Source organism: Aedes albopictus, chromosome 3 (genome assembly GCF_035046485.1).
Source record: "Aedes albopictus strain Foshan chromosome 3, AalbF5, whole genome shotgun sequence".
NCBI lineage: Eukaryota > Metazoa > Arthropoda > Insecta > Diptera > Culicidae > Aedes > Aedes albopictus.
Window position 1 is genome coordinate 116,534,059 of NC_085138.1, and position 23,214 is coordinate 116,557,272.

A 23,214-nucleotide genomic window follows, 5' to 3' on the forward strand; every position below is an offset into this window, starting at 1 on the left:
TACTTGACTCGACTGAAGAGATCCATCGCATTCTACACGTCTCATACATCATAGGTAAAAATAATAGGTAGCTTAATCTAGGTAGTTTTTTTTTTTTTTTTTTTTTTTTTTCTTTTTTTTCCCGAGCATGCAAAAACTTATATCTATATTAACCTCCACCATAGAATAGGTAAAATTTCCCTCCACCACCGAATAGGTACATTTCCCTCCAGCACAGGATAGGTAAAACAAAGTTCATGTATCACAGGTACATTATGAGACGCACGCCATACGAGAGGAGGTGGGAAAGGCGCAGAGGACAGTGAATAGAGGTTTGGAATACGATTTCAGGTCGAAAGTTGCTGAACATGTCTTTGAGGAGGGCCACCCTGTAACTACAGAGGATATTCAAATTTTGCGAAATGTAACTTCACCTTGGAAATTGGACGTTGCTGAGAGTCTAGAGATATACAAACAGGTACCTAACACGCTGTTGAATAAGGACCAAGGCAATGGAAGTTCGTGGCTTTTCAAATTATTACCCCCTAAGCACTCTCGTATGGCGTGCGTCTCATAATGTACCTGTGATACATGAACTTTGTTTACCTATCCTGTGCTGGAGGGAAATGTACCTATTCGGTGGTGGAGGGAAATTTTACCTATTCTATGGTGGAGGTTAATATAGATATAAGTTTTTGCATGCTCGGGAAAAAAAAGAAAAAAAAAAAAAATAAAAAAAACTACCTAGATTAAGCTACCTATTATTTTTACCTATGATGTATGAGACGTGTAGAATGCGATGGATCTCTTCAGTCGAGTCAAGTACAAGACACTGAAGACGACCTTACAGTTGAGGTCGAAATACGTATCTGTCAAAGGATGCAAATTCTTAGTGGAATTCAAAGGAACCGTACTTAACCCGATTTTCTTTTATTTACAGATATTCCCCTAACAAGCCCAGGTTAATCATCATCATGGTAGATTAGAAAAGTGGCAGCAGCATAAAGGTATTACGAGTGTTTGAGTGTGTCCACCATAAAAGCAAGTGAATTGTTAGCTTACCTACATGTATACGCAGATTTAACAATGGATGAAGTATTATATTTTTGATCAGAATTTACCCAAAAGAGCAATTTCAATGTTGTAGTCGATTCGGGGCAAAATGAACACTGGCAATTATGAATGGTTGTACGCGCGTTGCATGTTGCAGCCCATGCAACGGTGAGTCGATAAGGAGAGCGTCCAATATAGCTCTGGTCCTCACAAGATCCTACCTCATGCTTCCACGGGTCAAGCGATGACAAAGACCGCCAGCTAAGAGTTGTGTGCTTAGCTGGTAGTGCAGCCTGGGCACTGTTGTCCTTCTGACTTCAGCTAGATTGAGGAGGTACGATCCGAGTGTCTGTTCACCAAGGAGGTGCGGCTCAAACAGCGTCTGTTCTGGCATCCAGCGGCTGAGTAAGACACCGCATCACGCCCAGCTAGATCCAAGGTGGTAGTCCCATCAGCGTGGTCGTCCCAGTGTTGGTTGGGACGTTAAACAGAACTGGCACGATGGCCATCCGGCGAGACAGGAGTGTTGGGTTGGCGTAGGCCCTATAAGCCACCCGTAAAAATCCCCATTGCGAATAACATAGGAGAAAATACGACTCGATACAATCGGCAAAGACCCACGCGACGAAATAAGGACTACGATTGGAAACTTGGAACATTGAATTGCAAGTCACTAGGTTTCGCAGGATGTGACAGGATAATCTACGACGAACTACATCCCCGCAACTTCGACATCGTGGCGTTGCAGGAACTTTGTTGGACTGGACAGAAAGTGTGGAAAAGCGGGCATCGAGCGGCTACCTTCTACCAAAGCTGTGGCACCACCAATGAACTGGGAACAGGATTTATAGTGTTGGGCAAGATGCGACAACGTGTGATCGGGTGGCAGCCGATCAATGCAAGGATGTGCATGTTGAGAGTTAAGGGCCGTTTCTTCAACTACAGCATCATCAACGTCCACTGCCCACACGAAGAGAGACCTGATGACGAGAAAGAAGCGTTCTACGCGCAGTTAGAGCAAACATACGATGGTTGCTCGCCGCGTGAAAATCTTTGTCGGAGACATGAAAGCGCAGGTAGGAAGGGAGGAAATGTACAGACCGGTAATCGGGCGAAACAGCCTGCACGCCGTATCGAATGATAACGGCCAGCGATGCGTAAACTTTGCAGCCTCCCGTGGTATGGTAGTCCGAAGCACCTTCTTCCCCCGCAAAGATATCCACAAAGCCACCTGGAGATCACCCGACCATCAAACAGAAAACCAAATCGACCACGTTCTAATCGACGGTAAATTCTTCTCAGATATAACCAACGTCCGCACATACCGCAGTGCGAATATAGATTCGGATCACTACTTAGTCGCTGTATGCATGCGCTCAAAACTTTCGACAGTTATCACCACGCGTCGAAGTCGAACGCCGCGGCTCAACATCGAGCAACTTCGTAACGTAGAAGTGGCTCAAGACTACGCGCAGCAGTTAGCAGTGGCCCTACCAACGGAAGAGCAGCTTGGCGCAGCTACACTTGAAGATGGCTGGAGGGACATCCGATCCGCCATAGGTAGCACCTCGGCTACAGCACTAGGCTTCGCGACTCCGAATCACAGAAACGACTGGTACGACGGCGAATGTGAACAGTTGAAAAACGAGAAGAATGCAGCATGGGCGAGAATGCTGCAACACCGTACGAGAGCGAATGAGGCACGTTACAAACAGGCGCGTAACAGGCAGAACTCAGTCTTCCGGATGAAGAAGCGCCAGCAGGAAGAACGAGATCGCGAAGCGATGGAAGAGCTGTACCGCGCTAAGGACACACGAAAGTTCTACGAGAAGCTGAACCGCTCGCGCAGAGGCTTTGTGCCACAAGCCGACATGTGCCTAGATAATCACGGGAATATTCTCACGAGCGAGCGTGAGGTGGTCGAGAGGTGGCAGCAGCATTACGATGAGCACCTCAATGGCGACGTTGCAAGTACCGAAGGTGGCGTGGTAACAGATCTAGGAGTATGTGCACAGGACGAAAGACTTCCGGCCCCTGACCTTCAAGAGATTGAGGAGGAGGTTGGCCGGTTGAAAAACAACAAGGCCGCTGGAGCAGATCAACTACCAAGCGAGCTTCTAAAATACGGTGGAGAAGCACTGGTGAGAGCACTACACTGGGTCATTACCAAGATTTGGGAGGAGGAAGTATTACCGGAGGAATGGATGGAAGGTATCGTGTGTCCCATCTACAAAAAGGGCGACAAGTTGGATTGCGGGAACTACCGCGCGATCACACTACTGAGCGCTGCCTACAAGATACTCTCGCTACAGCGGACCAGATGTTCGCCATCCGCCAGGTGTTGCAGAAATACCGCGAATACAACGTGCCCACACATCACTTGTTCATCGATTTCAAATCGGCGTATGATACAATCGATCGAGAACAGCTATGGCAGATTATGCACGAATACGGATTCCCGGATAAACTGATACGGTTGATCAAGGCGACGATGGATCGAGTGATGTGCGTAGTTCGAGTATCAGGGACACTCTCGAGTCCCTTCGAATCTCGCAGAGGGTTACGGCAAGGTGATGGTCTTTCGTGCTTGCTGTTCAACATTGCTTTAGAGGGTGTAATAAGAAGAGCGGGGATAAACACGAGGTCCGTTCAGCTGCTTGGTTTCGCCGATGACATTGATATTATTGCTCGTTAATTTTAGACGATGGCGGAAACGTACATCCGACTAAAGAGTGAAGCCAGGCGAATCGGATTTGTCATCAATATGTCGAAGACAAAGTACATGATGGCAAAGGGCTCCAGGGAGGAATCACCGGTGATGAAATCGAGGCGGTTGAAGAATTCGTGTACTTGGGCTCACTGGTGACCGACGACAACGACACCAGCAGAGAAGTTCAGAGGCGCATTGTGGCAGGAAATCGTGCCTACTTTGGACTCCGCAGAACTCTACGATCGAATAAAGTTCGCCGTAACACGAAGTTAACCATCTACAAAACGTTGATTAGACCGGTCGTCCTCTATGGGCACGAAATATGGACCATACGTGCAGAGGACCAACGCGCCCTTGGAGTTTTCGAACGGAAGGTGTTGCGTACCATCTACGGCGGAGTGCAGATGGAAGACGGGACTTGGAGAAGGCGAATGAACCACGAGCTGCATCAGCTGCTAAGAGAACCAACCATCGTCCATACCGCGAAAATCGGGAGGCTACGGTGGGCGGGTCACGTCATCAGGATGTCGGATAGCAACCCGACTAAAATGGTTCTCGAGAGTCATCCGACCGGTACAAGAAGACGTGGAGCGCAGCGAGCTAGGTGGGTCGACCAAGTGGAGGACGATCTGCGGACCCTACGCAGAGTGCGGAACTGGAGGCAAACAGCCATGGACCGAGTGGAATGGAGGCGGCTACTATGTACAGCAGAGGCCACCCCGGCCTTAGCCTGACCGCTCGCTCGTACGCGCGTTGCATACTGTTAGGCGGTTTAGAGAGTTTGGGGGCGTCCATAAATGACGTAGCCTTTTTTAAGCGATTTTTAATACCCCCCTCCCCCCTCGTAGCATTTCGTCACAAATTCAAATACCCCCCTCTATAAATGACGTAGCATGTTAAACACCCCCCCCCCCTCAACAAAATTTTCATGTAAAAAAAAATTCGAACTTAGTTCTGATTGAAATTTTAACTTGAATGTTAATAGAATATTATGAAAAAAAAACAATAGCAAGAAAACATTGCCGACTACCAGGTTCAGATCGCCGACATCAAGACCATAGGTGCAACCAGTGGAGATTATCACCAGAGCTAATGACTCAATAAACCGCCCATCGTTCTGCTTGATGCTGAAGAACCAGAAATTGATGCTCTCAATATACCATAGAAGCTCTTCCGGAGATATTAGTTTGCTCACTAATAAATCTATTAAGAATATCAAATTGGTTTTATTTGAATAAAATTCACCACGACATTCGAAGGACCCTGCAGGAGTTCTTCTAAAATTCTTACAGCAGTTCATTTTGGAATTCCTCGAGAAGTTTCTTTTGAAATTTCCATTTTTGAGAATGTCTCCCTTTTTAGTTCCTCCAGCACTTCCTTCTAGGATTTCTCCACAGACAAACAGACGTAACACTCTGATAATTCTCATCGTACACCGATTTAACGGTCTTTTCCAAAATTTGATAGTTGGCTAACTGCCCAACCGTGGCGCTCGCATAGTTTTTGTTCGAGTTTGACGTTTGCTCACTACCGCCACCTAGTTGGTGGTCGGCCAAACTTAGTCCTTTTAGCATTGGGCGAATATGTTTCCGTGACTATGATTTGAATCGAAAAATGTTCGAAGTGTTACGTCTGTTTGCCTGTGATTTCTCCATTAATTTTCTTTGGGATTTCATTAGAGAATTCCTCGTTATTGTATTCCTTCGGGGGTTCCTTCAAAGATCCCTTCAATAGTTCATTCCGGAGTTCCTTTTTAGATTCCCTCAAAACCTCCTTCTGAGATTTCTCCATGAGTTTTTTTTCTAAGGTTTTTCTAAAAGTTTATCCAAGGGTTCCTTCAGGAGTTTTTTCAAGGTTTTCTTCTCCTCTCTTCCACCAGCAGTTTTTTTGGACATCTTTACAGGGATTTTAACCGGAATTTCTTTTGAGATGCCATCAGAACTTTTTTCTGTGTTTCCTAAAGAAGTTCCTTTCGGGATTCCTCCAGGAGTTCCTTCTTGGTTTCCTTCAGGAATTCACTCAGATATTCATTCCAAGACCTCGGCAGGTAGCCCATCCGGCATTCTTTCAAAACCCTCCCAGGAGTTGCTTCTGGGATTCCTCCAGGTGTTCTTTTTTGGATTCCGTCAGGAATTCTTTCCTGGACTCTTCTGGGATTCCTCGAGGACTTCCTTCTAGGATTTATCCAGGATGTTTTTTTTGGGACTCCTCCAGTAACGTTTTCCGGCATCCCTCCTATCACTTCATCCAGGATTCCTCCAGGATATCTTAGAATTCTGCGAGGAATCCCTTTACGAATTCCTCCCATAGTTGCTTCTGGGATTCCCTCAGGATTTTCTTTCTTAGATTTCATCAGGAGTTAAGATAATCTTCCGTGATTCCCCAAAAGTTATTTCCGGGATTCCTTCAGGAATTCTTTACGGGATTCTTTCAATTTTTTCTTTTGTGCTTTCTTCAGAAATTAAACCAGGAGTTCCTTTTGACAATCAACAAATATCTCCTTCTAAGATTCTTCCAGAAGTTTATTCAAGATTTCTCTGAAAGCTTCATCTAGATTTGCTCCAGGTACTCCTCACAGAATATCTTTTGAAATTTATCTATTTCCTTTCAAGATTGTTTTAGGAGTTCCTTCTAAAATTCTTCTGGAAGTTCCATCGGGGATTCCTTCTGAAATTCCTCCAGATCCTTTTGGAATGTTTTCAGAAGTTTTTTTTTTTCTGGAATTCCCAGTAGGAATTCTTGTGGAAATGTTATCCTTCCCCTGTTGGGGAAACCTATAAAGAACACAATGAGATATTCCTTACAAAGTTGCTAGAAGAGCTCCTTAAGAAATTATTGGATGAATTCTTCGAGAAAGTCCTGTAGGAAATCCTGGAATAATGCAGTAATGCCAAAAACTTAGAAAAAAAAATCCTTTGCAACCTTAGCGGCGTGCAGTGCCCTATAGCAAGCAGCAAACTATTGGTCTTGAGAAGCATTTAAGCGAAATTGATTTTTGTCTGCAAACACAATACATTATTCTTCACGCAGGATTTCAAAACCACTTTCTCAGATACAGTTGTTGCGTCCGATAGCTGCATGCCTTATGAAATGAAGCCGGCATTTATTTTTTGTTTATCCATTATTTGTTATTTACATTACTGTGAATGGAAAAAAAATCATGCAATATTTTTGCCTTTCTCGTACACTAAGTGTACTGGAAAGGCTATATGTTCACTCCAAAAATGACTTTTTGATAGAAGGCCCAGAGGGTCGAGTCACATATACCAATCAACTCAGCTCGACGAATTGAGGTGATGTCTGTGTGTGTGTATGTATGTGTGTGTGTGTGTATGTGTGTGTGTGAGTATGTGTGTGTACAAAATAAACTCACATCACTTTTTGGCAGAAAACCTCAACCGATTTTTATGACCGATGGTTCATTCGACGCGGAATCTGGTCCCATTGTTTCCTATTGAAAATGGTTCGGATCGATTCAGCCGTTCCGAAGTTATGGTCATTTAGGTGTTCCGGATCAGTACCCCAGGGAGGGGTCAGATATGAAAAGGCTACAAAACCATGCATGCGACATATCAGACTGCGGCGTTTTTGATAACCTGACGAACGGTAAGCAGGAAAATACTCTCAGTCCATATCTGAACCAGTAGTATTCCGGAATCGGTTCCGGATGTCCCGCCGGAGGTGGCCAAATATAAAAGTGAGCCAAATCCATACATGCGACACATCCAATAGCGGCTTTTTCGATAATCTGATGAACAGTGAGCAGGAAAATAGCCTTTGACCCAGCAGAGACTACTGGTAGTGTTCCGGAACCGGTTCCGGGTGCCCCGCCGGAAGTGGCCAAATATAAAATTGAACCAAACCAATGCATGCGACACATCCAATCGCGTCTCTATAGATAACCTGATGAACGGTTAGCAATAAAATGGAATCAGACTATATTTAGGAAAACGAATAGTATTCCGGAACCGGTTCCGTGTGTCCCGCCGGAAGTGGTCAAATATAGATGGGAACCAAACCCATGCATGCGACACATTAAATAGCAGCTTTTTCGGTAACCTGAAGAACGGTAAGCAGGAAAATAGTTTTAGATCACAGCAGAGAATACCGGTTTTGTTCCGGAACCGGCTCCGGATGTCCCGCCGGTAGATAGAAAACAAACCCACGACACATTAAATTGCAGCTTTTCCGAAAACCTGAAGAACGGTAAGCAGGAGAATAGCTTTTAATCACAGCAGAGAATACCGGTTGTGTTCCGGAACCGACTCCGGATGTCCCGCCGGAAGTGGTCCAATATTAAAGCGAACCAAACCCTTGACCAAACCCATGCATGCGACACATCAAATAGTGACTTTTTGATAACCTGGTGAACAGTAAGCAGGAAAATAGCCAGCAGAGACTACCGATGGTGTTCTAGAACCAGTTCCGAATGTCCCGCCGGTAGTGGTCAAATGAAAAATTGAACCAAATCCATGCATGCAACACATCAAATCGTGGCTCTTTAGATAACCTGATGAGCGGTTAGCAAGAAAAGGGTTTTAAACCATAGTTGAGACAACCAGTAGTATTCCGGAACCAGTTCCGGGTGTCTTGCAGGAAGTGGTCAAATGCATATAAGAGCCAAACCCATGCATGCGACATATCAAACCACGGCTTTTTCGATAACCTGATGAACGGTTTACAAAAAAATAGTCTCAGATCACATTTGAGACTACCGGTAGAACCCGTTTTGTATGTCTCGGCAGAATGACCAAAATGTAAAATGAATCAAATCCATGCATGCACATCAATTTTCGGCTTTTCAGAAAACCTGTTCAACAGCTAGCAAGAGACTAGTCTCAGACCATATTTGAGACAATAGGTATAGTCTTGGAACCGGTTCCGGCTATCTCAAAGGAAGTGGTAAAAACAGTGACACTAATCAATGCATGCGATAAATATGTGTAAGAGAACAAAATCTTGACAAAACTGATGCAGGCTCATCAAATCACATCTTCTCATATTCCTGAGGTGTAAACATACAGTACATGAGAAAATTGAAATTTAATCGCATCAACCTCGAGCAAAGTTTTTCAATCCCATTTTGCGTCTAAATTTTTTTGTCAAATTTTTTGAATCTAGTAACCAATTATAATAAAATATAGCCTGAAGTGTGCAGGAAAAAGTTTATCGAAGACTGGAAAGTGATTTTTGGTTGTGAAATAAATTATATTTAAGCTTGTTATTATCTTGGTATTCATGGTATTCCAGTAATAGTAAAGGTAGTCACGCAGTCAACTAAGAGGTCTGATATTTTTCAGCTCTGCCTATACATTGAACATAACACCGGAAATTTGTGCCATCAGTAACTCGATGATGGCTTGGATTCTTGCTTTTATAAATAAATTATTCACAGAATTCAGGATGCTTACGTCGACGGAAAGATCATGAGTACATATTCGACGAGAAAGGCACTGTCACCACTAGGTGGATTAATCCGGGTTTTTTTAGTTACTGGATAATGATAATTAATGCAAGTTAAATGTTTATTAATTATGAAATATTGTTTTCAATAGGCCTAGTAGAAAGCTACGTAGCATATCATAAACTCCTACCCCCTATCGTCACACTTCGTCACAAAATCACAAATACCCCCCTCCCCCCCCAAAAAGCTACGTCATTTATGGACGACCCCTTTGGAAAAAATCAATCCGATTATTTTGGCCTAAAGTTTATTTAATTAACTTTGATGTTATGTAAACTCGTCTAAGATGGAGTATTGTATCTGTGTTATTGATCTCCGTAGGCAAATTACTTTACTGGTCGATGTAATCAAAGATACAGCATAAAATATGCAGGGGTGTCCATTATGCCCCGATGGGTGTCCATTTCGCCCCGTACCTTTCTGACAGCCCCAAAAAATACACAATTTACAATTCATTATTTATTCACTATAATGACATTCCACCTGCTGTAAATGTTTAAAATACGTAGGAAACAAGTTAAAGTTGTAAGCCAACTGATAATATGTTGAGTTTTTGTCTGTTATACAGGCCCAAGGCCGGATTTAAGGGGGGCGGTGGGCCAGGGTTCCGGGCCCCCACATAAACCTTTTTGCTTGCTAAACATTAACAAAAACAAAGAAAAGCAAATTTGCTCATGGCATTTGTACCTCCGAGGGGCTTCCACATCCGCTCTGGCCCCGGGCCCCCAAAATCCTTAATCCGGGCCTTACAGGCCTAACGTACTTATTTGCTTAGGGTGTCCATTATGCCCCTAATCCCCGTACATGTACAAAGTGTAACTGCAGCTGCCAATTGAAATCAGGCAAGTAGTGCACTAGTGGACAAAATAGGCTGCAGATGTGGTTAAAAAAAAACACTGTTCTTTCTTCTAAAAAAAGTCTCACGAAAAATAGGGGCTTAAAACCCTATTGAAGTGGTAATATTTTGTAATATACTTGGCTTAAAGGCCCATCTCAATTATTGGTTCAAACAGGAGATTAAGGACCCCCTATAGTCGCAGAATTGAAGGCGTGGATATTCAGCATGACGAGTTTGATTCCCGGTCGGTCCAGGAGTTTTTTGTAAAACAAATTTCCTTGACTTCCTTGGGCATAGGGTATCTTCGTGCCTGTCATACGATACACACATGTAAAATGGTCATTGGCAGAGGAAGCTCGCAGTTAATAACTGTGGAAGTACTCATAGAACACTAAACTGAGCTGACGTAACGTCCCGGTGGGGACTAGGGTGGCCCACACTTATATGAAAATAAAAAAATTCGAAAAATACCAAGTTTTACCTCCTCAATCAGTTGTTTTGGACTCCCAGAAGCTACGTTCAACATTTGAGCAAAATCGGTTTAGCCCTTAGGCTAAAACTCGGCGCCCCTTAGGGCGCACAAAACGCTTGAAGTTTGTATGGGAAAACTTGGCCAAATGTATGCAGAAATTTTAAGTTTTCGAATTATGCCGTTAGGTGGCGCTGTAAGCGTTCAATAATCAAACCCTTTGGTATTATTGTAGGTGAATATATGCCAGAGAACTTTGTCGAAGACCGTGAAGTGATCCGACGGCTGTGAAAAAAGTTATACCCAAAAGTTATCATTACTGATATTATTCCTTTACATGTATTGGAAAAATAACAATAAAGTTTATCCTCACTTTTCCTAGGGTATAACTTTTTTCACAGACGTTGGATCACTTAGCGGTCTTCGACAAAGTTGTTTGGCATATAGTCACCTACAATAATACCAAAGGGTTTGATTATTAAACGCTTACAGCGCCATCTAGCGACAAAATTCGAAAACTTAAAATTTCTGCATACATTTGGTCAAGTTTTCCCATACAAACTTCAAGCGTTTTGAGCGCCCCCTTAGGCTCAACCGATTATGCTCAAATTTTAAACGTAGCTTCTGGGAGTCCAAAACATCTGATTGAGGAGGTAAGACTTGGCATTTTTCGAAATTTTTGTTTTTCATATAAGTGTGGGCCACCTTAGTGGGGACGTTACGCCAAGAAGAAGATAAAGATTATGGATGAAGAGCACGTATTTATTCATTATTTTTTATTGAAGAACGTGAAGCGGAAGTGGGAATAGCAGATCTCTTCCTGAAAAAAAAAGAAAAATGGCGTGGATGAAGTAGTATGGGAGGAAATACTAATTCTGTGGCCGTTGTCAGGAAAGTACTACCAAAAGCTCAACGCATTTCGCATAGGTTTTGTGACGTGAGCTGGAACGTGTACGTTTAAAAACGGGAGTATCTTGACGGACGAATGTGAAGTGTCCGAAAGGTGGAAGTAACACTTCGACGAACATGGAGCAGGGAACGCAGTCACAGGGAATCAAGGCAGTAACGTGAAGCAATGAATTAGGTGGGCTGGCTAACAGATATGCTTGTAAGGGAGACAAACTTAAAGGTAGTATGGAAATAAAACTAACCCAAACGTATACAAAAATGACAAGTTATAGAATTTTGCCTGTGTGTGCCAGAAGGTGCCAAACAACTTTGTCGAAGACCGCAGAATCATTTCTGCGTACGGTTGCCAAGGTCACATAGAAACAGGCGTAACGCTTGAAACAATTAACGTTAAAAACATCGTCAATACAGCTAAACCGCCCAATGCTATATTTGGCCGAGTCATCCCTAGGTGGCAGTAGTGAGCAAACGTCAAACAAGACACCAGCACCGTGAGTGGTCAATCGACCCACTATCGAATATTTGAATTAACCGTTTGATTGTGGTCGATGGAAAATGAGTAGATAGAGTGTGACTTCTGTTTCTCTGCTGCAAGGTTTTCCCACATAAAATTCAAGCTCGTTGAGCGCCCCCTTACTTAATCAATTTGGCTCAAATTTTCATCGTAGCTTGTAGGAGTCAAAAACAGCAGATTCAAGACTATGCATTTTTCAAGTTTCATGTTTTGCCTTTCTCGTACACCAAGTGTACTGGAAAGGCTATATGTTCACTCCAAAAATGACTTTTTGATAGGAGGCTCGGAGGGTCGAGTCACATATACCAATCAACTCAGCTCGACGAATTGAGGTGATGTCTGTATGTGTGTATGTATGTGTGTATGTATGTGTGTGTGTATGTGTGTGTGTGTACAAAAAAACTCACATCACTTTTTGGCAGTAAACTTCAACCGATTTTAATGACCAACGGTTTATTCGACGCGGAATCTGGTCCCATTGTTTCCTATTGAAAACGGTTCGGATCGGTCCAGCCGTTCCGGAGTTATGGTCATTTAGGTGTTCCGGAACGGTACCCCAGGAAGGGACCCGATATGAAAATGCATCAAACCTATGCATGCGACACATCAAACCACGGCATTTTCGATAACCTGATGAGCGGCAAGCAGAAAAATAGTCTAAGACCATATCTGAACCGGTAGTGTTCCGGAACCGGTTCTGGGCGTCCCGCTGGAAGTGGCCAAATATACAATTGTACCAAACCCATGCAAGCGACACATCAAACCACGGCATTTTAGATGACCTGATGGACAATGAGCAGGAAAATCATCTCAGACCATATCTGAACCGGTAGTGTTCAGGAACCGGTTCTAGGCGTTCCACTGGAAGTGGTCAAAAATACAATTGAACCAAACCCATGCATGCGACACATCAAACCACGGCATTTTCGATGACCTGATGGACAATTAGCAGGAAAACCATCTCAGACCATATCTGAACCGGTAGTATTCCGGAACCGGTTCTAGTCGTCCCGCTGGAAGTGGCCAAATATTCAATTGAACCAAACCCATGCATGCGGCACATCAAACCACGGCATTTTCGATGACCTGATGGACAATGAGCAGGAAACCATCTCAGACCATATCTGAACCAGTAGTGTTCCGGAACCCGTTCCGAGGTTCCCGCCGAAGTGGTTAAATCTGAAAGAGAAACAAACCCGTACATGCGTCACATCAAATAGCGGCTTTTTAGATTACCTAATGAACGGCCAGCAAGTGTTTCGGAATCGGTTTTGAGTGGCCGGAACAGGCCAAATGTAAAAGTAAACCAAAGCCAAGCATGTGACACATCAAATCGTGGCTTTTGCGATAACCTGATGAACAGTTAGCTAGAAAATAGCCTTACGTCTCACTAAAGACAACTGGTAGTGTTCCGGAATTGGTTCTGAGAGTCCCATCGAAATTGTCAAACCCTGCATGTGACACCTTCAATTTTCAGCGTTTTTGGTTAACCGATGAGCAGTTGACAAGACAATAATGTTAGGCCATATTTGGTTCAGCCGGTAGTTACCCGGAATCAGATCCGGGTAGTAAAATGTAAAATTTAACCAAACCCATGGATGCGGTACATCAAATCACGACCAGTCTTGTAAACATTCGACACTTTTCACTACCTTCATTTCGTTGCCACAGTCGGGTGTTAGTCGGCTTTGTTACATTCGTGCGCTATCGTTACCTCTTACCTACACACAACACGAGCAGTAGAACGAAGATCAATACACATAAGAAAGGGTCAAATCAATGTCATCTGACACGATGACATGTGTCTAATTCTAGCTTTACGCATAGATTTTCAGCCAATTCCGATTATGAATGTTAATATTAGTTTATTATTGCATGTTGCATTGAATACGACACACAGATGGGTAACATAGCTCTTATTATGGAAGAAGACAGGAATAACAAAAGCCGAACCGTCTCCCGAAGCCGCTATCGTGGTGAAGTGCATTCGTTTGACATTTTTGTTTCGAACAGTAGTTCGATTGCTTGTGTTGCGAATGTCGGAGACAAAGGAGGCCGAATATCGACGAAAAGGTTCAAATGACTGTGATCTCTAACATGACTGATCACGACTTATCGACAACCTGATGGAAAAATAGGGTCAGACCACATTAGATTCCAGGTAGTGTTGCGGGTTCAGCTGTGGCTTCGAAAGTGGTTAGAAGTAAAAGTGAAGCATTAATGCGATATATCAAATCGCGGTGATTAGGTAAAGGTGAATAAATAGCAATAAAATATTCTCAGACCATAATTGGGACAACCGGTAGTGTCATGGTCCATGACTCATGGAACCAGAACCGGCTATCCCACCGGAAATTACCAAATATAAAAATGAACCAAACCCATACATACGACATATCAGATCGCAGATTTTTTGATAATCTAATGAACGGTTATCAAGAAAATAGCCTTAGATCACATTAGAGACTAGCTGTTGTGTAGCAGAACCAACGTTCATATGAAAAAATAAATAGTGGCTTTGTTTAATGGCCTGATAAACATTAGGTATGAACAACAGTGACGAATAGGTCTAAGGTCTCATATATGCGAACAAAAAATAGACAAAACTAAAGCGATCTCATCAAATCGTACCATTTCAGATTCCTAAGGTGTAAATTTATAGCAGGATGGGTCAACGTTGAATGGAAAAATAAGAATTTGATCGCGTCAAAAGAAGATGGTGGCTGTCTTAAGAAATTTTGAGCTCTAAAACTACATAAAATAAGTGTATTTGGTATGGGAAATATGTTCGGAGTCCACCAGAGTATCCAAGATAGCGGTCCAAAGTCCAAGATAATGGCCCAGTGTTCAAGTTAGTGCCTATTTTATAGGATTTTTAATTCTTGCATTATGGGCATATTTTGTATGAAAATATGTCCAGAATTCAAAATTTGTAACCAGAAAACCCAAGCTGTGCGCTGTTTTACAAGGTCTGCAATATGACTATAGTTTGAATGGGGAAGAATGCCGGTCTTCGTCCAAAACTGGTAACCAGAAAATCATAAACGACATGCCAAAATTCAATACGGCGACTATTTTATGTAATTGTAGGTGCAGAGTCCAAAAATGAATACCAGAACATCCAAGATGGTGTCTCAATGTTCAAGATGGCGGTTAGTTTAGTTGGGGTAGATATCCGGAGCAATAAAATGATGACCGGAAAATCTAAAATGACGTTTCAAAATTATGCGGCTTCATGACACTTGTTTGGTTTGAGTTTTGGATCGTTGTCTTATATTTTCTGAATATTAGATGTTATGCTAATATAAAATGTATCCATATTGAGTAGATTTAGCAAGCAGTTTTCATTTTGTATTTATGTCAATGTTATCAACATGTCGCTCGAGTTTTGTTGAAAGGATATTTTAAAGCACGAGAAAGGCACCATCACCGCTAGGTGGATTAATTAGGGTTTTTTCATACATAAGTGCGGACCATTTACCAAAACCAGAACCGTTAGGTTTTAAAATGTACGAAAACCTGATTATCGATTTCAAATATAATTTCTTATAGGTACACATTTTTACAACAGCTTCCATTGCTCGTCTATGGATCAGCAGATGGTAATATCTCGACCGTTTTTAGCCCCACGCTGAAACACTTACTTATATTGCTTCCGACCTAAAACACCACCGAAAGCGTGTCTGCGTTTTTCTGCACGGGTGCACGAGACGTTGGCACGTGTACACTCAGCACAGCGACCTGACGACCATCTCTGCATGCATATAGATAGATAGGATAGATAGCTTTGTATTTTGAGATGGAGCAACAGCTCTATGCGGCATGGGGCATGGTACACAGATTATATAAGCAAGCCCTTCTGGATTGGGTGTCTATTTTCCTTTGCACCACGCGTAAAGCCGACTGTGTCCTACTTTGGTGCGTTTGGTTGACGAAGGCGACGTGGTGCGGTGGTAGCCCCACGCTTTGTATACAAGGGGAAGTTGGGAAGAACGCACTTCACAAAATCAGCTGTCGCGTTTATATAGGGTATGTGTTCCATCATTAATCTCATGCTCCCATATTCATCCTATTCGAAAACAAGCGATTACGGCACCAATTGATTCCGTTCTTTTTGCTTTCATGGGTGCTCACTTCTAACAAAATATACAAAAATAAGAAACAAAACAAACAGCGCTTCAATCCTTTGTTTTTCGTAGGATGAAAATGGGAGCCCTAGTTTATAGTAAAAACGGATCCAGAAAGTATGAACGCAAAAGTTAGCCTCAAATATACAATGACACATATTGCCCATTTTACTGGCATTTTACCAAACAGCATCAAATTGGGCAAGGAATCATAATACCCACACTTTTTGCACCAATTTATTGCAGAAACGGAGAATAGGAGGCAATCAGTAAAGTACTAGATTGAAAGTAGTGAGCTGGATTTTTGTATGGTGAGATGATCTGAAACATGCTTGCTCTTGGATAGGGATTTTATCACAGGGTCGTTGAAGCAGCATAGTCCTTTTCACATTTCAACCCTCGGAAGGAACTCGTTTACAGAGAGAACACTGAGGACAAGTAACACGTGCCCAGCGGGGATGCACGTGTAAAGACGGATACACACCAAAGCCTTACAATAGGGATGCTCAAAAACCTCAAAAAAGCTAATTTTCGATCACCAGTGGAGGACGAGGCATGGATGTTCCCTTTTGGAACATGGAAAACGAACAAAGAGGAAAGTGGTGTAAACTTATTAATCAATGACTACGGTTTTATAAAAGAATCGCTACCACAAATATCAACTTAACAAACTATTTATTAGTCCTGGCTCCTATTTCTCACACTGACGTCACATAGGGTACTTGCGCTTGTTTTCGGTGGGATCCGGATCCATGGCGGTAGCGGTGTATCGGTGTAGGCCTGGAGAGTAGGTTGATGATGGCATCGGGCACTTCCGGGTGTTCGTAGGTAACCGAATGGCACGGTCGGCAAGATTCGGTCGGCTTTCCAAGATGGCCGACGTTGTATGAAGATCTAGTTCTTCCCGGGTTGCCGAACAATGGAGATGGAACGTCGCAAATTGTTCGGAAGATGGCGGCTTGACGGTCGCTTCGCAGCTGTTGGGCAGTGGTGATGGCCAGAATATCGGATGGCTTACCACAGGCCAATTTGCGGTTTCCGGTCTTCGACCGGGCAATGGATGAAAGTGGCCGATATGACGGATGGGCCAACGGGTTTCTGTCCAACTTTGGCGTAACGGAAGGAAGGTGCGCTTGCACGAAGCAGGAGGGGGGGGGGGGGGTTGTTGTCACCTCGGCCGTCCTGCGGTTTTCGGAACTTGTTCCGAAGAAAGAAAAGAAAGAAGAGAAAGGCCCGCTTGCGGACCTATTCACAGTGATTAGCACCCTAATGCGACGCCATCTTCTACCACTTGCACAATTACAATTCATTTTGCACAATTTACCTTTCTCTTTTTAAGCTTTTTCATACATTTCACAAAACATTTTCGGTCGGGCACATTTTCAGCAAAGGACTATAAAAGATCTTTTCATATAATAAAGGCTAATACAATTTCACAATTAACACCAACCGTATTGTAAATTTTCCATCGATTATCGGACTTTTTCGTACTTTTGCCCGTACTACTAGTTTTTAAGGACAACTAGTTTTAACTTCTATAAAAAGCAACACATTAATTAATAAGTTTTAACACATAGGAATATAACAATTTTACTTTTTAACGATTGAACTACACACGACGCGCACTTCTAAATCTTCCACTGGTTGGAACAGAAAAGAAGCTTTCTTGGCAATGGCTGAGTATTTATAAGCTAAATTGTAAGGACGGAGTACAAATAACATTCCAAACAAACATGATATTTGCATACATAGGGAAAGCCTCACCTTTTAATGTAAACCCGTGCAATTACATTAGCACCATCTATGTATCAAATCATGATACATTGGGCAAGCGTTTGTCATGACACATTGATCAAACTGCTGCAAAGTAGTATCACTCTTCAGAGAAATGAGTGGAAAAAGAGCGTGAGTGCCTCACATGTCAAACGAATTGCATGATTGATCCCTCACTCTATGCTGTCATTTTGGACTTCTAGGGTGGGACAAATAATTGGGATTTGCGGTGGAGCCAGCAAATATGCCTTTTGGAACCGAACGGTTACAGATCAATTCTCCATTTCTGCAATGAAATGGTGCAAACAGCGTAGGTTATATGATTTATTGACTAATTTGATGCTGTTTGAGCAAAAGTTTGGATAACTGTGTTGCTGAAGTTGCAGAAAAAAATAATACAACAACACAGTTATTCAAACTTTTGCTCAAATAGCATTAAATTAGCCAATAAATCATATAACCTACGCTGTTTGCACCATTTCATTGCAGAAATGGAGAATTGATCATCTCACCATACAAAAATCCAGCTCACTACTTTCAATCTAGTACTTCACTGATTGCCTCCTATTGACCTTCTCACCATACCAAAATTCAGCTCATTACTACAAATCTAGTACTTCACCGATCTGTCCTATTGACAAATTGAGAGATGAAATTCGTGAAAAAAATCGCGTTCTGGTGGGATTCGAACCCACGACTCCGTATTCGCTAGACCGACGCTTTAACCAACTAAGCCACAGAACAAATAATGATTCTGCGGAATAGAAAGTCAAACTGATCCCGAAGCCGCACCGTGAACACTCCTATTTCACAAACTCATATCTCTTTCGGCTTAGATGCCAATCCACAACACACTCCCGTTTGTGCCCACTAACGCCAACTTCAATCGAACATTCGACACCGCTCTCCCCCAAAAACGCAATTTTCTCAACCTAGTTTGGCTAGCAGAGAGTTCGTAAACCGCTTGCGGCCTGTTGTACGCGTACGTACACGGGTAGCTCCTCTATACCACGCTGGCTGTACACAGTCCTGCTGCAATGCCGACACGTGCTGCCGCTGTCTGAGGCTATGTCGGAACGTGAGAGCATCAAGTGGGTGTAATTTCATTGCTTCGGTTCCGAACTGTACACTGTAATTTCGAGCCGAGTTCCAAGCTGCAGTTCGGTGCTACCTATGGCGATGGGTGAGCGTGAGATGAAACTGGGGTCGCGGTTTTCGAAGGGGGTCAACATTGCGACTAACGTTTTTCGAAATTCCGGGTAAAGATTGTTCTACCACTTCTACTGTGCTTTTAGAATTCTTCCTGGAGTTCCTATGGAGATTCCTTCAGGTGTTCTAGCTGGAATCAGACTTAATTTTTACCGAAAAATTCTTTTGAAATTCTCCTAAGAGTTTCTTGAGATTTACCCAGATGTTCCGTTTAAAATACCTCAAAAGGGTTCCTTCGATTTTTTTGAATAGTTCGGACTGGCATTTTTCCAGTAATCTATTTGCGGTTTATATTTGTGGATATTTCCACCCAAATTGTGCAAATCAGTCATAAGCGGTTTTGTCGACCCAACATAGTTTTACCTTTATACCTAAATTTTTGTTCAGCAATTTGTCTTTGAAGAATTCCAGGAAATTGAATCAAGTGTTCACTGCTCGTGTCCAGACCTAATTTGACTGTTCTGTAATAAGGCCACAAACCCTCAAAAAATTCACCCTATAATGATCCATTAGCAACAATTTACCATGTGTCTGTCATATAGCTCAAATGCTTATTGATATTAATTGGCTCAAAATTTCTCTTCTCCGTGATCAACCATCACACTGACTGGAAGCGATCAAAAATTACACTGGTTCTGGGGTACTTTTCCGCCTGTCGCAGAGTGTGGTTCGCTAAACGACGATAATTGCGGTGGCACCATGTGGCCGCACGTGCCTGAAGGTCACGACACGTGTGCTCATCGTGCACGAAACGGCGGCATTGGAATGCCGCGCAACGGAACGACGGAGTGGAGCTTTTTCGTTCTAATCGGCTGGCCACCCGCCCCCTTGAACAGGAATCGATAGCATGTCGGCATAACGCGATATGATGAAAAGTGCCTTCAACAGTTCTAGGAATTTATGAACGTTTTCGAGTTCGTTAGGAAATTCGCATTATTTGGATTATAATTTTTGGGTTCTTAACTTAGGAACGGAAGTGCTTCTGAGAATTTCAATAAGAAGCTTTCATTTGCAGAATGGTTGAGTTCTGTTTATCGATAGACAGAATGTTAAACCCAAGTGAATCAATAGACGTTAAGCTGTATGTAAGTCGTAAATTTATGATTTATTGGTTTATAGGAATAAAAAGCCTTAAACTATTGCGAACTTTTCAAACAAAACTACGAAACGGCAAACTTTTCGTATATAAACGCTAAGTTTAGACATTATAGTTTTTACTTTTCCGAAGATTCGCCTATCAAGCGACAAAGTAACCTGTAAGCCGTGCAAGCCCACCCGGATAAAACGTGACCGGTGTAAATATCCGGACCACTACATATCCATCGTTTGAACCAAACACGCGGACATACGAATGACAATTTGTGTACGGTAGATAACATCAATCGAAGTGACAACCATTTGGTTTGGTTTATGATTACATGATGCACGTGGTCCGTACAGTGGGAAGTGCACATGATTGTGCGTCTTACATAAAGGTGCTACCATGTCCTCATATCTACTAGCTGAGATATGTACATACATACATTTGTTTGCTCAACATCACATTTAGGATAAAACATATTCAACAATAGTTCGCCACAACACTTGGTTTGTGACTGCCGCTCTCCATCCTCGGTCACGCCAAACGCTCGCCAGGTCACGCTTCACCTGGTCCGCCCATCGTGCTCTCTGCGATCCACGCCTTCTTGTGCCAACCGGATTAGTAGCGAACACCAACTTTGCAGGCATTCTTGCAACATGCCCTGCCCACCGTATCTTTCCGACTTTGGACACCTTCTGGATGGTGGGTCCGCCGTAAAGTACAGCGAGCTCTTGGTTCATCCTTCTCCGCCACACACCGTTCACCTGCACACCGCCGAAGATCATTAGCACGCGTCGCTCGAAAACTCCGAGTGCTTGCAGGTCCTCCTCGAGCATGACCCATGTATTGTGTTCGTAGAAGACCTCCGGTCCTATTAGCATTTCGTACATGGTGAACTTGGTGCGTGGGTGAATTTTTTTTAGACCGCAGCCTCTTCTGGAGCCCGTAGTATGCACGATTTCCACTGATGATGCGCCTCCGTATTTCACAACTAGCATTGTTGTCAGTCGTCAGTAAGGATCCGAGGTAGACGAATTCCTTCATCCCCTCCCGTATATCGTCACATTACTACTGTTGGAGACACCCTAAACAGTTTTTATAGCCGGTGCTAACGGCCACGCTACCAACTGGACTCTGCCTTTGTAAATTTTCTACGACTTTGTTATAATACTATGGTGAACAATACTATTATAAAACTAGAAGAAGTTGGCCTTTTGCCATGAGAAATTAGTCTGTAATTTGATAGCCATGTGAAGAGACGTGTTGAGGAAGAGTTTTAAGCTTAGACTAAATAAATTAATGTTAAGTTAGTACGTCAATTTGAATAAAGTTAATTCCGGAGTATGTGGTTTTAGTGAATAAAAGGTGTATTTGTGCTAACTAAACCGACTGGTAGTGGCAGTGAATTGACCCCAACCGAAACCCAATTCCCAAGGCATAGGAATCGGATCCTAGGCACCCCAGGATCGACCAACCAGGACAAATTCCGGCTTATAATCCCAAGCTATCGATCAGTTGGTCCTTCGAACCGGATTCGTTGGTCGAAGGCACCGAAAAGGAGGAAACCAATTCGCCATTCCAATTCCCCAATTGATTCACTGCCCAACCACTGGAGAGCGCCATTTTGGATATTGGCGTCGGAGCACGTCACCTCCTATCATCCGATCACCGAAATCAACGTAGTACACTTACCCGAAGATTCAACTGCCGAGGAAGAATCTTTCGTTAAGGATCGGGTAGACTTCGAGCATCGATTTTATCAACTGAAATCGTTTCTCTTGGACACAATCAGGGAGATTTCCGACGAAACTGTGCTCAATCCAATTGCTCGCTCTCACGATAACACTCTTTCCGCACCCAACCCCCACGTTAGGCTACCTCAAATAACACTCCCCAAATTCAGTGGCAAAATTGATGAATGGCAGACATTTCGCGATTTATACACTTCTCTGATACACTGGCAACCTGACCTACCAGATATCGAAAAATTTCATTACCTCCGTAGTCAGCTGGAAGGTGAGGCGTTAGCTGTTATCGATTCGCTCCCACTCACCAGGGCGAACTATATGTTGCTTGGGATCTGATCTGCACTCGCTATTCCAATTCCAAAATCCTTCGTAAACGTCAGGTTCAAGCGCTGTTCGAACTACCGGTGGTCAAGAAGGAATCGGCAACAGAACTACAAACCCTTTTGGAATCCTATGAGAAGATCGTGAAGTCGTTGGATCAGGCAACCCCCCAGGCAACGGAGTTCAAGGATCTGTTACTGCTGCATCTACTAAGCTCTCGACTCGATGGTGTAACAAGAAGGAGCTGGGAGGCACATTCTTCTACCAAGGACGTCGATACGGTAAGGGACCTAACCAATTTTCTGCAGCGGCGAATTCAGATCCTGGAGGCACTTCCCACTCGACCGGTTGAGCAGAGAATAGAAGCTGGTTCGTCGAAATTTCCAAGGAAACCCAATGTGGTGAAGGTCTGCAATACCACTCTCCAACCATCGGCTCCACTCAAATGTGTCGCTTGTTCGGATAGTCATTTGCTCTACCTACCAGTGCTCGCAATTTCTAAAACTAGGTACCTGTTTCCGAGAGGGACGGACTACTGCGTTCGCATTCGTTATGCCGAAACTGCTTTCGGCGTGGTCATCAGGCTCGGGATTGTCACTCGAAGTTCACTTGTAGGCAATGCAAGGGCAAACACCATACACTTGTTTGCTTCAAAGGGAAGGTGGAAGAGAAAAGGTCAAACCACACCGGCGAATCTGGTCCGACCACTACCGCAGCACAACCAACCGAAGAGGCAACCAACACCAAGGTGGTTAACGTGGCAACTACTAACGTAGTATCTTGCAGCTCTGCGTCAGGATCGTCGACGGCTGTCTTATTGCTTACGGCGATGGTTCTTTAGGAGGATGATAGGGGTCAAACCGTGCGTGCGCGGGCACTTTTGGATAGCGCAGCGGAATGCAACCTTATCACCAAACGTATGAGGAAACAGCTGGTAGTCAAGGAGGATTCCAGCATGGTCGAAGTTGTAGGCATTCATGGTACATCTAACAAGGTTCATGGCAAGGTCACGGTGACTG

General features: G+C 43.4%; 1 protein-coding gene and 1 long non-coding RNA gene across 4 annotated transcripts in view; one reads left to right on the plus strand and one right to left on the minus strand.

The window, feature by feature from the left end:
• Positions 1-23,214, plus strand: part of LOC109433369 (uncharacterized) — a 159,394-nt gene that overhangs the window by 23,832 nt on the left and 112,348 nt on the right. The gene's annotated exons all lie outside the window — the stretch shown is intronic.
• On the minus strand, positions 16,722-18,104 carry LOC109424445 (uncharacterized). The gene is made up of 2 exons (XR_009998849.1): positions 17,658-18,104; positions 16,722-17,598 (listed from the first exon to the last, which is right to left on the minus strand). It is a non-coding gene; the product is annotated as an uncharacterized LOC109424445 (long non-coding RNA).